Source organism: Schistocerca serialis, chromosome 6 (assembly GCF_023864345.2).
Source record: "Schistocerca serialis cubense isolate TAMUIC-IGC-003099 chromosome 6, iqSchSeri2.2, whole genome shotgun sequence".
Taxonomy (NCBI): domain Eukaryota; kingdom Metazoa; phylum Arthropoda; class Insecta; order Orthoptera; family Acrididae; genus Schistocerca; species Schistocerca serialis.
The window spans coordinates 171,465,561-171,479,758 of NC_064643.1; the positions used below are offsets into that span (position 1 = coordinate 171,465,561).

At 44.9% G+C, this 14,198-nt stretch overlaps 1 long non-coding RNA gene across 1 annotated transcript in view; it reads right to left on the minus strand.

Moving 5' to 3' along the window:
* Positions 1 to 14,198, minus strand: part of LOC126484463 (uncharacterized) — a 334,748-nt gene that overhangs the window by 265,088 nt on the left and 55,462 nt on the right. Inside the window, exon 2 of the long non-coding RNA XR_007587857.1 lies at positions 1,019 to 1,041. This is a non-coding gene — a long non-coding RNA (uncharacterized LOC126484463). The remainder of the gene's footprint in view (positions 1 to 1,018; positions 1,042 to 14,198) is intronic.

Genomic DNA, 14,198 nt, shown 5'->3' on the forward strand with positions numbered 1-14,198 from the left:
ATTCTAAAGTTAACAGCTAGCAGCCTCTGCCGAAGAAGATCCCACGACTGACGAGCTGTCTTCTGCTCTGGGGACACAACTTTAGAAGACGACAGGTTGGTGGAAAGAACGGTCAGAGACTCTTATTCAGTCTCTCCAGCTTCCAGATCTGACTTCCAAAGGACGCATAATTTATAAGCCCACACGCAAAAAAAGTCCAGATATAATAACACCATAAGAATGATTGCTAGCGTTACCAGGTCAACCCCTACACAATGGCTACCAAAACTACGTCATATTCGCCTCCTCAACAATGACGCATAAATCCTCTCACGAACAAGGACAAAAAGATCACGGATGATACAAATCTACCAATCCATCAATATATCGATGATGCCAACAATATGACTCCACTCTATGCGATCTGCAACATACGAAGCAAGGGGCTCTGAGGAAGTTCAACTTAGCCAACACTTGGAATTCAGGAACGGACGGAACAACAAAATCATAATATGCCGAGTATCACCCAAAAGCAACCGGAATTTGACCCAGCACACAAAACACGGCCACTGCATAAACAGTTAGAACTCTGCATGGCAGGTGAGCATATTGTTTATACAAATCGGGTAAACAACCATCTCCGTTCCGTAACTGCAGAGAACCAGAGACCATCAGGTACTTCACAAGAAGAATGCCCCGCAATATCATACAATAGTAGACTAGCCAAGTTCAAGCTGGTGACCCCAATGTCGACGGATTACGCAGATACTCCAGGTGTTCACATGTGTACGGACTGTGTGGGGATACACCGTACTTTCGAGTAGACGTGTCTGTCAAATCTCCAGGGCATCTGGTAGACATCTGGACGTGGAGGGAGTCCTGGGAACAATGATGGTCACTTACACGGAACTCCTCGGACCAAATGGCCCCAGAATGGCATTCTGAGTTATGACACACACGTACCGAATCTAGCACGATACAGCTACGCACTCGCCCGTTGTTCACCAGGTGGCTTGCAGGCTGTCTGGTGGCTGCTTACCGTTCCAGCTTCCCTTCCGCAATCTGCAACAGAGAGGGTTTTACTGCGACAAATACTCGCGTGGCCATTCGTACGTAAATGCTAGCGGTCTTCTTGGCATGCACAACAGAGTAGCAAAAAGGGAGAGTACACACATTTTCTATCAGGCTTGGTGTTTCCACTTCAGGAAAATAGAATCAACAGAAAATACAGTTTATTCGTTTGAGTGTAAGACATATTAAAAACTATTCAACCAGCACCAACAGTTGATCTTCCGAAATTAACTATTTGATTATAGTCCAAAAACCTGTTCATTCAAAATAGAAGATGAGAAATTTTACACAGCAGTGGAATATGAGTAATTCAGATCAACTGACCAGTTACGGGGATCATCCATTAATTAAACAGATAAACATATAGAGTTAAGGCAACGGCCGGCCGCGGTAGCCGAGCGGTGCTAGGCGCTTCAGTCTGGAACCACGCGGCAGCTACGGTCGCAGGTTCGAATCCTGCCTCGGGCATGGATGCGTGTGCTGTCCTTAGGTTTAAGTAGTTCTAAGTCCGGGGGACTGATGACCTCCGATGTTAAGTCCCATAGTGCCTAGAGCCATTTGAACCATTTTTTTTTAAGGCAACAGCTAATGAAGGGAATTTAAACTCTCGTGTTGGTTGCCAACGTTACGAAGCGTGTCTGTCATTCGTTCGATTAATATTTACGTAAATGAAACGTCTATGGTCTTAGATACGATGATGTGTCCGCTCGAATAAATTAGTTTTGAAGAATAGAGTTCCGTAATCCTACGTTTACTGCCAGAAAATGTAACACCGCCAGAAATATTCTCGGGGACTACCTGAGAATAGAGCGGTAGTTGTGACTTTTTACGCATGTCTGTAGATGATTAAAAGTGCCTGCAAAAGCGTAACCGACGAGAACTCCACAGGGTGTCTGGTCGATCTCGGGGTCGCAAGTTCGTATCGATTCACATATACTAGAAGACCGACGACTTACAGTTGAACAAATTGCCGAAAAATGTCGAGTAAATGATGACATATCTCCAAACAAAGTGAACTACTGTAAGACCTGTGTGATGTGTGTTCTCTGAGGGCTTACTGCTCCTCTTTCGTATCGAGCTCAAAAATCGTTTCAGTAGCGAAGGTGGTGCATTTTTGGGTAGGACTTTAAGCTGTGGTGAAATAGGCATATCTCATTTTGAATGGGAGTCCGTCAAAGCACGCATTGGAAATACCCTGAATCTCCTGTCCGTAAGAAATTCAAAACGCAACCATTGTCTGGTAAAGATCATACGTATTAACCTTTTTTGTAGTGCCCATGGTCTGATTTTCAGTGAATTTTTTTCCAGTTAATAACAAAGCCAAGGGGCGCTGAAGACTAAGTGTCTGGGATAGTGGGAAGAGGAAACGTGTGCTGCTTCTTCAAGACAACATTTTACCTCAAACGGGACATCTGACGCTGGAAAATACCGGCAAAGTGGGTTGCGAGCTCCTGCAACATCCTCCTTGAGGCCTCACCTTGCCTCTACGGATTTATATCTGTTCGGTATGTTGAAAGAGGCTTTGCGTGGCATCAAGTTCAGTAACAACGAAGAGAGAAAAAAAGGTAGAAAACTGGCCTCGAGATGAAGCTAAAGAATTCTTCGCTGAGGCGATAAGGAGACTCGTAAGAGGATGGGGCAACTGCCATAAAAGTTGGTGCCGATGACGAGGCATGTCCAGAAATTGATACCCAGTCGTTTTAATACCGAAAAGACGATAAATCTACGAAAAATTTATAAACTCAGGTTGGCGCCTTCGTTCCAAATGCGCTCTGTGATTCGAGGGATGAGCTTTCAGATACGTTCGTCAGAAAAGTCTCCCGTCCCTTCTATGGTCCATTATTTGACGCCACTCTGGACCTCAGGGTCCGTAGGAAATCCGTTTCCATCAACAAAGAGCTTCACAGAGGAGAAAAAGTGAAAATCTGAAGGCGCCAGATCAAGGCTGTGAGCGGGGTGGTTGGCGATGCCCCAACCGAATGAATCCAAGAGTTACCTTATCGGGTTGGCTGTGTAGATACGTGTATTGTCTTGCGACAAGCACGTCCCTTCGTTAACTTGTCGTCTTCTTTTTGTTCTGTCTCTCCCTTCGTAGTTCTTGTAAGCTTTCACAGTACCGTGCAGCATTAATTGTTAACCCCTGACGCAAAGATTCAGTTGGGAGAATCCCTTTACAGTCGCAAAAGACAGAGCCACGATTTTTCAGGCTGAAACAAACGTTTTTAAATCTTTTAGCTGATGGTGAGAAGGGATTCGCCACTGCATTGTTTTTTCCTTTCAGGAATATAGTGCGCCATCTAGGTTTAGTCGCCAGTTGCAACAGAGCCAAATAACTGTTCATCTTCCAGTTCGAAGCACTGAAAACTTCCCATGAAGACGCGATTCTGCTGAATGCGTTGAGCTGTGGGTTGTTTTGGTATCCACCTCGCAAATAATTTTCGAAAACTGTTTCTGTAATGAACTCATGTAGAGAAGATCTGGCGATTTCTGGAAACACTGCGTGCATATCGTTCAAAGTGAATCGGCGGTCACCGCGAATCCTTTATTAGATCCTGTTGACCATCCCACCAGTCACGATTGAGGCCGCCCACTTCCTTAATCATGATGAAGGCTTGTTCTGCCACCTTTAAACTCACGACCCCAGTTTTACACAATTATCACCACACTTTCGTTAAAAATCTGGAAGAAGAAACCAGATTAAGCTCCTCACTACGCAGATGGTAGGATCTCAAATGTTATTTATACTTTCACTCGTCAAATACTACAAGCGTTAAATAATAAAATATCGCAGTTGGATTTTTTGTGATCTTTCCAAGACATTTCATCGTGTAAATCGTGTTACATTCTTAGAAAAATTCAAGTTCTATGGAATTGATGCCTTTACACGGAGCCACTTGAGTGGCCGCGCGGTCTACGGCACCATGTCACGGATTGCGCGGCTCCTCTTGCAGGAGGTTCGAGTCCTTCCTTGGGCATACGTTAGTTTGAGTAGCGTGCAAATCTAGGGACCGCTGACCTCAGCAGTTTGGTCCCTTAGCAATTCACACACACTTGAACACACACTTTACAGAGAATTAATTTGATTCATATCCAAACGGAATGCAAAGAGTTGTGCAGGGTAATTCAAAGAACGTTGGAAGGGTAGCGAATTTTGGGAACTGGGAATAAATCACAAAAGGAGTCCCATAAGACTCAATTTTGGGTCCATTCCCATTCGTTTTGTATGTAAATGGCTTTCCAGTTGACATTCAACAAGCAGAACAGGTAGTTCTGCAGACAATACTAGTGTTGTAATACACTCCTGGAAATTGAAATAAGAACACCGTGAATTCATTGTCCCAGGAAGGGGAAACTTTATTGACACATTCCTGGGGTCAGATACATCACATGATCACACTGACAGAACCACAGGCACATAGACACAGGCAACAGAGCATGCACAATGTCGGCACTAGTACAGTGTATATCCACCTTTCGCAGCAATGCAGGCTGCTATTCTCCCATGGAGACGATCGTAGAGATGCTGGATGTAGTCCTGTGGAACGGCTTGCCATGCCATTTCCACCTGGCGCCTCAGTTGGACGAGCGTTCGTGCTGGACGTGCAGACCGCGTGAGACGACGCTTCATCCAGTCCCAAACATGCTCAATGGGGGACAGATCCGGAGATCTTGCTGGCCAGGGTAGTTGACTTACACCTTCTAGAGCACGTTGGGTGGCACGGGATACATGCGGACGTGCATTGTCCTGTTGGAACAGCAAGTTCCCTTGCCGGTCTAGGAATGGTAGAACGATGGGTTCGATGACGGTTTGGATGTACCGTGCACTATTCAGTGTCCCCTCGACGATCACCAGTGGTGTACGGCCAGTGTAGGAGATCGCTCCCCACACCATGATGCTGGGTGTTGGCCCTGTGTGCCTCGGTCGTATGCAGTCCTGATTGTGGCGCTCACCTGCACGGCGCCAAACACGCATACGACCATCATTGGCACCAAACCAGAAGCGACTCTCATCGCTGAAGACGACACGTCTCCATTCGTCCCTCCATTCACGCCTGTCGCGACACCACTGGAGGCGGGCTGCACGATGTTGGGGCGTGAGCGGAAGACGGCCTAACGGTGTGCGGGACCGTAGCCCAGCTTCATGGAGACGGTTGCGAATGGTCCTCGCCGATACCCCAGGAGCAACAGTGTCCCTAATTTGCTGGGAAGTGGCGGTGCGGTCCCCTACGGCACTGCGTAGGATCCTACGGTCTTGGCGTGCATCCGTGCGTCGCTGCGGTTCGGTCCCAGGTCGACGGGCACGTGCACCTTCCGCCGACCACTGGCGACAACATCGATGTACTGTGGAGACCTCACGCCCCACGTGTTGAGCAATTCGGCGGTACGTCCACCCGGCCTCCCGCATGCCCACTATACGCCCTCGCTCAAAGTCCGTCAACTGCACATACGGTTCACGTCCACGCTGTCGCGGCATGCTACCAGTGTTAAAGACTGCGATGGAGCTCCGTATGCCACGGCAAACTGGCTGACACTGACGGCGGCGGTGCAGAAATGCTGCGCAGCTAGCGCCATTCGACGGCCAACACCGCGGTTCCTGGTGTGTCCGCTGTGCCGTGCGTGTGATCATTGCTTGTACAGCCCTCTCGCAGTGTCCGGAGCAAGTATGGTGGGTCTGACACACCGGTGTCAATGTGTTCTTTTTTCCATTTCCAGAAGTGTAAATTCCATTAGAGAGAAAGCCACAGAAGAGACTGCTAATCACTTTTTTCAAAGAATTATAAGGTGGTTCTCTGAAAATGGAATTTCCTTCAATTTTGGAAAAACGTGCTACGGGGGTAAGTCAATTATTACCCGCAAAGCAGTTATAAAATTTTATTCTAATCAAATAGAAAACTTACAAGAACACCATATTTCGACATAGTCTCCTAGCGTTTCAACGCACTTGATCCATCTTTGTATAAGCTTCCTGATGCCCTCATAAAAGAAGGTTCTCGGTTGAGCTGCGAGCCTGGAACGCACCGCTTCTTTCACTTCTTCGTCCGAGGCAAATCGACGGCCCCTTAATGCCTGTTCGAATGGACCAAACAAGTGATAAAAGGGGCAAGATCGGGACTACAGGGAGGATGATCCGGTACTTCAAATTTGAGTTTCTGGAGCGTTTGAGCAGTGTGGGCAGCAGTATGCGGACGGGCAGTGTCGTACAACAACACACCTTTTGACAGCAATCGTCGGCGTTTGCTTAGAATTGCAGACTTTAGCCTGGCAGTAAGCATCTCACTGTTACGTACACTGTATGTTGTTCTCCCCCCCCCCCCCCCATAATGTTCCAGTACTGGACCTTGTGCGTCCCAAAAAACCATAAGCATAAGTTTTCCTGCGGACGGTTAGGTCTTGAACTTTTGTACGGCGAATTTGGATGATTCCATTCCATACTCTGCAGTTTACCCTCCGGCTCGTAATGATGGATCCATGTTTCGTCACCAGTAATGATCCTGTCTAAGAACTTGTCCTCTTCGCTACCATTGCGATCCAAATGTTTTTTGCAGATGTCCAAGAGCATTTGTTTATGCGACTGTGTGAGTTGTTCTGGGACCCATCTTGCACAAACTTTATGAAACTCAAGTGTGTTGTGGATGATTTCGTAGGCAGAGCCGTGACTAATTTGCAGACGATGTGCCACTTCGTCGATAGTTAATCGTCTGTCTAAGAGAGTTATTTCGCGTGAACGTTCAATGGTTTCTTCATTTGTGGCGGTAAACGGTCGTCCGGTTCCTTCATTGCGCGTAAGACTTGTGCGACCATTTCGGAATTTCTTAATTCATTCTAAACACTCCGTTGTGGCAAAACACTGTTGCCATACTGTACCGAAAGTCTTCGATGAATTTCGGCTCCTGATACGGCTTCCGAAAGGCTGCTCTTCTTCACGGCAGCGATAACGAAACTAGCCTAGCAGCTCGAAAATTGCAAAGATATAACAACAAATAAAGTATGCGTCATCAACGTAAAACGACAGTACTACCAAAATAAACAAAAATACAACTCAACTGCAGATAATAATTGACTTACCCTCGTATATTCAGTTCTGTACAACAAAAAGTCATATCGACAACTGATGTAGCACACGAACAGGACTCAGTGAATAGGGCAGAATGCTCCAAATTTTTGGGAGTATATACAAATGAAAACTTGAACGGAAAAACAGTATATTACTGAGCTTCTCAAACAATCGAATTCACCTAATTTTGCTCTTCATGTAACACCTAGTCTTGGAAACAAACGATTCAGTCTCCTGACATATTTTCACTTAATAATGTCTTATGCAATACTTTTCTGGGATCACTCACCACTAAGAAAGTAGTACTGATTGCACAAAAGCGAGCAGTAAGAATAACATGTGTACATCCGCAGTCGTCATGTAGATACATCTTCAAGCAGTTAGGCATTTTAAAGGCGCCGTCATAATACACAGAGCCGCTGATGAAATTTGTCATAAATAATTCATCACAATTTGAGAAGAACAGCGAAGCCCACATCTACAAAAATAGGGGAGAAATGACCTTTGTTACCCATTCTCAGAGCTGCCAGTGGCTCGGGAAGGAGTTCAATACGAAGCAACAAAAATTTTTAATCATCTGTCCAATAACATAAAATGACTGTTGTGTCTAGACAAGACAGCCTAGACACAATGAGAGGAAGCCGAAAGGCAAGCGCTAAGCTAAAGCAGGATGGCGTGAGGTCTGAAACAGGATACGTAATGAATGCTATAAAGAAAAGTACGTAGCTGCTGGAATACTTAACTTTAATCCATCCTTCTGGTACATCAGGAGATTGTGGCGATACAAGTGAGACTCTTTAGATACATGCAATGTTACTAATGGCGCCTTGCTAGGTCGTAGCCATTGACTTAGCTGAAGGCTATTCTAACTATCTGCTCTGCAAATGAGCGAGGCTTCGTCAGTGTGCATCGCTAGCTACGTCGTCCGTACAACTGGGGCGAGTGCTATCCCGTCTCTCGAGACCTGCCTTGTGGTGGCGCTCGGTCTGCTATCACTGACAGTGGCGACACGCGGGTCCGACTTGTACTAATGGACCGCGGCCGATTTAAAGCTACCACCTAGCAAGTGTGGTGTCTGGCGGTGACACCACAATGACTGACAGGTAACAAAGCAGTTTTAAATCTAATATAAAACCATTTCTCACAGAAAAAACTTTCTATTCTGTGGATTAATTTCCATTTAAAAACTGGTAGCCTGAAAAAAAGTTTGTTTTTAAGTGTAGTTACATGAATAGGACTAAAAAATGATGTGTTCATTAATCTTAACGCTGATCATGTATACATATCCTGTAAACTGGCCCGTTCCACATGATTTCGATGAAAAAATTGTTCAAATGATTTAAGGAACATGTAATTACCTAATTAACTGAAATAGAGACACTCATTCCAACACATCACCACAAGAGTTTTCAGCGAACAGAAAAAAAACGCCAGTGCGTGCTACTCCGACACTTTATGCTTGAATGCAGTTCTGCCAACTTGTCGGAAAAAAATTCCTTTGAGCGTTAGAGGCACAGTACTCGTACTTTCTTGACATGCTTCGATACCGGCAAGAATAGATAAAAATGTATTGATTTAATGATTTTTTTTTTGTACAGCTGTGTGTTTAAAAACTGAATCCGCTAGCACAATATGAACCAGAACACAAATTTCAAATTACGCCTGTGGGCTTTGTTTTACGGACTCCAGCGGGACCAATTTTAGAGGGCAGCCTCAGTGTTTGAGATCCTCGTCATGTGAGCGTGGCTCCCGAAGGAGTTCTGTCATGGGCTGGTAGAGCTGTAACAAGATTGCTACAGTCGATACGAAAGTGTAAAAAGCCATGAGGAGGCAATCGTCGGGATGAAGGTGACGTGCTTCCGGTGATGTGTGAATTTAGACAGCCGGTATTCATGCTGGAACGAACTTCTACCGTGCTGCACCCGTCGTCTGTCTCGCGTAAGAATAGTGAGAATCGAATGAGAGCTGCCAGGCCGCGTAGAGGGAGTTATGAGCAATACCGACCAGAAGTGACGGCAGTTGGGCAGTGAGACGGAAACGACATTCAGACACACACAAACAGCTCAGCCGTCCGCTTTCCCGCATTCCCCGCTATGTGGCCACAGCCGGAGGTGACGGGCAAGCGGCGCAGGTGAACTGCAGAGTATGTTGAAACCTCGAAACTAGTACGTTTAATGATTTCATTGATTCGCAGACACTTTGATATAAGCACCCCTGCTACTAAAAATGATTACTCGAATCCAAGGCATTACGCACTGTCGGAATACCAGTGAGATTTTACACCGATTTTTACATTATTATTGTTATCATCATCATCATCATCATCATCATCATCATCATCATCTGAATCATTGGCTTTTCTACTCGTTCTATGCGACCCGCCACGACCTCCTTTCCCGTGCCAATCTCTTCTTCTTAAAATAGCACTTCCACCAAACGCCCTCATTTATTTGTAGTGTCTGTCTTCCTCTGCAGATGTTGCCCTCTACAGCTCTAGTACCACGTAAGTTGTTCCTTGGTGTACTAAGACATGCCATATCATCTTGTCCTTGTCGTTAATGTTTGCCACATAATTCTCTTCTCGACAATTCTGTGAGGAGCTACTTCACATTTTCTTCTTTCCGGTTATCTCATAGCCCATGATTCACTTCGAAGCAGTGTTCTGTTCCAAACTTACATTTTCAGCAATCACAGAAATTTCTTCCTCAAATTAAGGCCATGTTTGATACCAGTACACTTCTTTTGGCCAGGAATGCCATCTGCTTGTACTAGTCCCCTTTTTATATTCTCCTTGCTTCTTCCGTCATGTGTTACTCGTATTTTGCTTCCATGGTAGCAGAATAACTTCGTGAGCACTGATTTTGATGTCAAATTTGTCTCTAATCTCATTGCTATTGCTCCTCATTACTTTCGTCTTTCTTCGGTTTACTGTCAATCCATAGTGTGCGCTCAATAGATTTCATTCCATTCCATTCTTCCGCGCCTTCACTGGAGACAGCAATGTCATCAGCAAATCGTATCATTGATATCCTTTCACCCTGAATTTTAATCCCTCTCTTGAACCTATCTTTTATTTTCGTAATTGCTTCTTCGATATATAAATTGAACAGGAGCGGCGAAAGATTACACCCCAGCCTGATACCCTTTCTAATCTGAGAACGTTCGTGGTCGCTCATTCTAATTTTTCCCACTCGGTTCATATTGTTTATTAGCTGACTTTTCCAATAGCTGATACTTATTTTCCTGAGAATTTCGAACGCCTTACATCATTTTCCAGGGTCGAACAGCTTTTCTAGGTCTGCGAATCATATTAACGTGTTTTGATTTTTCGAGTCCTTCCTCCCTCTGTAGCACAACATCAGAACTGTTTCCCTGGTGCCTTTAGCACTCCTAGAGTCAATCTAACACATCCTCAATCGTCTCTTCCATTTTTATGAACATTGACTTTGTCAGAAACTTGAATGCAGTCGCTGTGAAGCTGATAATGCTGTAGTTCTCGCTTGCATCTACCCTTGCTACCTTTGGAATTGTGTGCACAACATTTTTCAGGAAGTTTGATGGGTTCTGTCTTCCTCTGGAGATATTACCCTCTACAGCTCGCTCTAGTACCGTGGAAGTTTGATGGGTTCTGTAAAGAAACAAACTTGAGTAGTCGTTGGTTGCTGGTTTCCGAAAAGATTTTACGTATTCCAAAGCATGTTATCAATTCCTTCTGCCTGATTTGATCGCATATCTTCCAAATCTCTGTGAAATTCTGATTTTAGTACTGGACCCCCCACGTGTCCCATATCGACTCCAAATCATCTTCTGTCACCCGGCCTGTATCTACGGACTAACATCGGCCGTGCCACTTGAGTTCGGATCGTCTAGCAGCTACATCGCCTGACTGACAGGGAAAACGAGCTGAGGCTATTGGATTCTACATTTTCGCTAGTTTAGAAAGCGTCCTTTCACTTCACTATTTGTGTACGACGGCTTGCCTTTCGAGTGCTGATCTCTTTTGGACTCTGGTGAAGTTTGATTCGGGACGGACAGGTCACGAATTATTTCACTATTTCTGTGGAATCGGATATCCACAGGACTTTCAGCTGTATTTTTTATTCTGATGATTATCTCACTTTCCTTTAGACCCAGACAGTAGTGGGCATTTGAAACGAATTATGATACTTATTTGTTCCAATGAAAGTAAATTTCCTTACAGCTGTATTTTTTAATTCTGGTGTTTACCCCATTTTCTTTCAGACGAGCGCAGTAGAGCGTATTTGACAAGAATTATGAAACTGTGTGGCAAAGGTATTATGGTCGCTTCCTTGATGGAACGACACTTACAGTACTTCCGGCATTCGATACATGAAGCACTCTAACTGGATTCTCTAGATGGGACGATATTGTCTTGAAATCGACTACACATACCTGAGATAAGTATCAACATAAGAAATGATACACCTGCAAGGAATCTGACTTTGATTGGACAAATACACAATTGCCCATTAAAATTGCTACTCCATGAAGATGACGTGCTACAGACGCGAAATTTAACAGACAGGAAGAAGATGCTGTGATATGAAAATCATTAGCTTTTCAGAGCATTCGCACAAGGTTGGCGCCGGTGCTGACATGAAGAAAGTTTCCGACCGATTTCTCATACACAAACAGCAGCTGACCGGCGTTGCCTGGTGAAACGTTGTTGTGATGCCTCTTGTAAGGAGGAGAAATGCGTAACATCACGTTTCCGACTTTGATAAACGTCGGATTGTAGCCTATCGCGATTGCGGTTTATCGTATCGCGACATAGCTCTCGCGTTGGTCGATATCCAATGACTGTTAGCAGAATATGGAATCGGTGAGTTCAGGAGGGTAATACGGAACGCCGTGCTGGATCCCAACGGCCTCGTATCACTAGCAGTCGAGATGACAGGCATCTTATCCGCATGGCTGTAACGGATCGTGCAGCCACGTCTCAATCCCTGAGTCAACAGATGGGGACGTTTGCAAGACAACAACCATCTGCACGAACAGTTCGACGACGTTTGCAGCAGCATGGACTATCAGCTCGGAGACCGTGGCTGCGGTTACCCTTGACGCCGCATCACAGACAGGAGCGCCTGCGATGGTGTACTCAACGACGAACCTGGGTGCACGAATGGCAAAATGTCATTTTTTCGGATGAATCCAGGTTCTGTTTACAGCATCATGATGATCGCACCCGTGTTTGGCGACATCGCGGTGAACGCACATTGGAAGCGTGTATTCGTCATCGCCATACTGGCGTATCACCCGGCATGTTGCAGGTCCTGTACGGGCCTTTCTGGATACAGAAAATGTTGGACTGCTGCCCCAGCCAGCACATTCTCCAGATCTCTCACCAATTGAAAACGCCTGGTCAATGGTGGCCGAGCAACTGGCTCGTCACAATACGCCATTCACTACTCTTGATGAACTGTGGTATCGTGTTGAAGCTGCATGGACAGCTGTACCTGTACACGCCATCCGAGCTCTGTTTGACTCAATGCCCAGGCGTATCAAGGCCGTTATTACGGCCAGAAGTGGTTGTTCTGGGTACTGATTTCTCAGGATCTATGCACCCGAATTGCGTGAAAATGTAATCACATGTCAGTTCTAGTATAATATCTTTGTCCAATGAATACCCGTTTATCATCCGCATTTCTTCTTGGTGTAGCAATTTTAATGGCCAGTAGTGTATTTCACTATTGTATTACAGAAGAGTTTCAATTAGTGCATAAAGCAGAGTATTCGCCAAACCCGTGTCGAATACTTCAGTTACTGATTGCAAATATGGGGACTTCTCAAGTGCTGTTTGTCTACAAAACAAGTTGCCATTGTCTCAGCGTCTGCAGTTCACCCTCTCGCGTCAAACACGTACCTGCATTACTTGGATGACACTGAAGGTGGAGACTTGTTTAGTGTGTAATCCCAGATTCTTTAAAGAATCAAATTCCCACCTATGAAAGTGTAGAAAAAGGTTTGAAATTACGTATAAAGTTTGTTGGACGTCGCTAAGTGCTCTCATTTATCAAAAACTAGTTTACTATGGTCCGAGTAATTTGCGATCAATTTTAGCACGTTTTTTCACGTACTTCAATGATTATGACGGCATATCTCCCGAACTATGGGTCATATAATGACATAATGCTGCAGGTATTTTCAGTCGTGTACATGGATGCTGTCTGAAAAATATATTCTTAGTCGAGTTAGTAGCAAAGAAGTAACAAACTAAAATGTCATGCCTGATGATGCGACCAAGCGAGGCGCCCCAGTGGTTAGCACACAGGACTCGCATTCGGGAGGACGACGGTTCAATCCCGCGGCGCCCGGCCATCATGATTTAGGTTTCCCGTGATTTCCCTAAATCGCTTCAGGCAAATACCGGGATGGTTCCTTTGAAAGGGCAACTCCGACTTCCTTCCCTATCCTTCCGTAATCCGATAGGACTAATGACCACGCTGTTGGTCCCTTCCTCCAAATCAACTACCAACCACACAGTTAATCTCACAGAAAAGTAAGCGAAATAACGACGTCAATTGTAACCTCCCCACAATAATTTTAAAAGGTCAATATTAGTGAAATTGTAACCTTCCAGCAAGAATAAGAAGACAATGATAATAAAATTGAGCCAAAATGTTAAGTACCCACAAAATTAACGTTAAGATGAACCTGATAAATTTTATAAGGGCAGCTGCGCTGACCTTCGGCCCTGTGCAATAATTAAACCTGAACACAAAAACCAAAATTCTTACCTCAGTAAACTGCATCTATATCTGCTCTTATTTTTCGGCACAGCTCCGTGCAATGCTGGCCCATATTTAATTTTGATTCTTGGAGGGAATGCATGGGAAATATTATTTAACTTGAAATGAATCTTTTGCTTTAAAAAGGTTACTTTGTAGAAAAATTATTATTGGGGCAATTCTTGAACAAATTAATTACAATTAACATATGTTATTAGCTGAGCGCAATGCTGCTTCATTACCTTCGATAACAATATACCTCGTCCAGAACCGTGACCAGAGACCCATGTCGACGCCCGCTCAGTACATCCGTCCATTCGCTACTCATACAACTTCCGACTGAG